Raw genomic sequence first — 3229 nt, forward strand, 5'->3', positions numbered from 1 at the left:
TCTCAGCTGTCCCCCAATGGGTTTCCCTCAGACTCAGGGAGCACAGCGCTCCCTGCTGCTCTCTCCTTCCCCCCCGGGGTGTGGTGGTTGCTGCCCAGGCCCATGGAGGTGTGCCCCATCTAGCCACTGCACAGTGCAACAGTGAATCACATTTACTGATTTGTGAATGTTGTATCAACCTTGTATTCCCAGAATAAATCCCACTTAATCATGATGTATGATCTTTTAGATGCATTGCTATATTCTGTTTGCTAATACTCATTGAAATTTTAGCATCTAAGTTCATCAGGGATACTGGCCTATAATTTTATTTTTTTATAGTCTTTATCTGATTTTGGAATTAGGATAATGCTGGCTTCCTAAAATGAGCACGGGAGCCTTCACTCCTCTTGAATTTTTTGAAATAGTTTGAGAGGTGTTAGTTCTCAGAATGTTTGATAAAATTCATCTGTGAAGCCATCAAGTCTAGGGTTTTTGTTTGTTGGCTGTTGTTTGATTAGTGTTTCAGTTTTGCTAGGTGGAATCTGTCTATTCAGATTCCCTGATTCTTCCTGATTTAGTTTTGGAAGATTGTATGTTTCTAGGAGTTTATCCATTTTGTCCAGGCTGTCCAATTTGTTGACATATATTTTCCTATTGTTCATAATATTTTCCTGTAATCCTCAGAATTTCTTTGGTGTTAGTTATTTTTCCTCTTTCATTTCTAATTTTATTTATTTAGATCCTTTCCTCTTTTTTTCTTAATGAGTCTGGTTAAAGGTTTGCCAATCACGTTTATCTTCCTTAAGAACAATCTCCTGCATTCACTGATCATTTGTAGACTCTGTTTCGTTTATTTCTGTTCTGATTTTTGTTATTTCCACCTTTCTACATACATTGAGTTTTGTTTGTTTCTTTTTCAAGTTCATTTAAGAGCAAAACTAGAGTATTTATTTGATTTTTCTTGTTTTTTGTTTTGTTTTGTTTTTTTGAGATAGGCTTGTAATACTATGAGATTCCCTCTTAAGATTATTTCCCTTTGTCTCACAGATTGCTTTTTTTTAAGTATATTTTATTGATTATGTTATTACAGTTGTCCCATTTTCCTCCCTTTTTTTTCCTCTTCTCCCTGCACCTCCCCTCCCAGCAGCATTTCCCCTCCCCCTAGTTCATGTCCATGCATTGTACATAGAACTTTTTGGCATCTCCATTTCCTATGCTATTCTTAACCTACCCCTGTCTATTTTGTCCCTACCAATTATGCTTCTTGGACCCTGTACCTTTTTCCCCGTTCTCCTGCCTCCCCCTCCCCACTGATAAGCATCCATGTGATCTCCATTTCTGTGATTATGCTCCTGTTCTAGTTGTTTGCTTAGTTTGTTTTTGTTTTAAGTTCAGTCGAGTCTGTTGTCATTTTGCTGTTCATAGATTTGATGATTTTTTTTCTTAGATAAATTCCTTTAACATTTCATATAATAAAGGCTTGGTGATGATGAACTCCTTACACTTTACTTTATCTGGGAAGCACTTTGACTGTCCTTCCATTCTAAATGATAGCTTTTCTGAATAGAGTAATCTTGGTTATCTGTCCTTGCCTTTTCATGACTTTGAATACTTCTTTCCAGCCACTTGTTGCTGGTAAGGTTTTTCTTGAGAAATCAGCTGATAGTCTTATGAGAACTTCTTTGTAGGTAAGTGTCTCCTTTCCTCTTGCTGCTTTTAAGATTCTCTCTTTATCTTTAAACTTGGGTAATGTAATTATAATGTGCCTTGGTGTGTGCTTCCTTGTGTCCAATTTTTTGGGGACTTTCTGAGCTTCCTGGACTTTCTGGAAGTCTTATTTCCTTTTCCAAATTGGGTAAGTTTTCCTTCATTATTTTTTCAAATAAGTTTTCAATTTCTTGCTCTTCCTCTTCTCTGTCTGGCACCCCTATGATTCGGATTTTGGAATGTTTAAAGTTGTCCCAGAGGTTCCTAAGCATCTCCTTATTTTTTTGAATTCTTGTTTCTTCATTCTGTTCTGGTTGAATGTTTATATCTTCCTTCTGCTCCAAAAAATTGATTTGAGTCCCTGTTTTCTTCTCTTTACTGTTGGTTCCCTGTATATATTTTTTATTTCACTTTGCACAGCTTTCATTTTTTCCTCTATTTTGTGACCATACTCAACCATTTCTGTGAGCAACCTGATTCCCAGTGTTTTGAACTCTGCATCTGATAGGTTGGTATCTCTTCATCGCTTAATTCTATTTTTGGAGTTTTGATTTGTTCTTTCATTTGGGCCATATTTCTTGGACTCAGCGCACTTGTTACATTGTAAGGGGCAGAGCCTTAGGTATTCACCATGGTGGGGCAACTCATGTCACTACATTGTGGTGCTGTTTGTAGGGGATAGGTCAGAGGTGGAACAATGCCTCTTGCTCTGCTCTCTGCTGGCTTTTAGTCACTTCCCCCATACCCACAAGCCAATTGGGCTCTTCTGGTGCTGATTCCCAGGTGGATGGGTTTGTGTAAGTGCTAGGGCAATGTGGGTCTCTTCAGTGAACTCTCCTGTAGGGCTGGGCATTTCTCCTGCCACTGCAATTCCCATAGATTTTTACAGCCAGAAGTTTGAGGTTTCTTTTCCTGTGCTGCAACCCTGGTTGTGTGTTCTGACTTGCTCCTCAGTTGTACCTCTTGGTTTATCCACACACAAATGTGGGGCTGCCTGGTCTGCCAGCTGCCACCTTACCTGCCCAGTCCTCCAGCCACCTTGTCCTCTCTCCCATGTCCTCTCTTGCCACATGTCCTCTCTGCCCTGGCTGCTCACTTCTGCCCCTCCTACCAGTTTGGATGAATGTTTCTTCTTTAACTCCTTGGTTGTTGGACTTCCATACAGTTCTATTTTTTTTTGGCATTTCTGGTGGTTCTTTGTTTTTAAATTTCTTGTTATCCTCCTTTTTTTTGTGTGAGGAGGCAATGTGTGCCTTTTAATTTTTAAAGAACCTTCATACTATCTTTCATACTGGCTGTACCATTTACAATCTTACCAAAGTGCACAAGGTTTCCTTTTATTCCAATCCCCCTTGCCAACGCTTGCTTGTTGATTTATTAATGATAGACATTCTGACAGGTGTGAAGTGATATCTCATTGTGGTTTTAATTTGCATTTCCTAGACTCTTTTCCTTTTTTTTTTTTCTTTCTCTTTTTCTTCTTCTTCTTTTTCTTAAAGCAAGCCCTTTAATGTTCATTGCAGTATTGGTTTGGTGTTAA

Source organism: Pteronotus mesoamericanus, unplaced genomic scaffold, assembly GCF_021234165.1.
Source record: "Pteronotus mesoamericanus isolate MK-2021 breed Mesoamerican mustached bat unplaced genomic scaffold, CSHL_Meso_final scaffold_85, whole genome shotgun sequence".
Classification (NCBI taxonomy): Eukaryota; Metazoa; Chordata; class Mammalia; order Chiroptera; family Mormoopidae; genus Pteronotus; species Pteronotus mesoamericanus.